This window comes from Aplysia californica, unplaced genomic scaffold, assembly GCF_000002075.1.
Source record: "Aplysia californica isolate F4 #8 unplaced genomic scaffold, AplCal3.0 scaffold00137, whole genome shotgun sequence".
Taxonomy (NCBI): domain Eukaryota; kingdom Metazoa; phylum Mollusca; class Gastropoda; order Aplysiida; family Aplysiidae; genus Aplysia; species Aplysia californica.
In genome coordinates, this window is record NW_004797407.1 from 1,195,180 (window position 1) to 1,195,495 (window position 316).

Sequence of the window (316 nt, forward strand, 5' to 3'; positions counted from 1 at the left end):
GCATTCACCATGTTCTCATGCATGGTGCATTTGTAGCTGTAAATGGGCTCATTCATCGATGTCATGCTCATAACTGTGCCTGAACTGCAACAGAGAACTGCAGCTTTTTCTTTCCTAATCCTTCCTATCGTCATTTTTCCTCTACTTCCTTTGTATGTTTGTCACACTCTTGTGATCCGCTATTTCCAGGGTGCCTTGATAGTCGAAGCAGACTTTGTGCTGTTGAAGCTAGAGAGCTGAGCAGAGTAAGCCTGATTCCCTGTAAAGACTTCTCTTTTGACATCTACCCCTTGACATTCTTATGACCATATGCGAG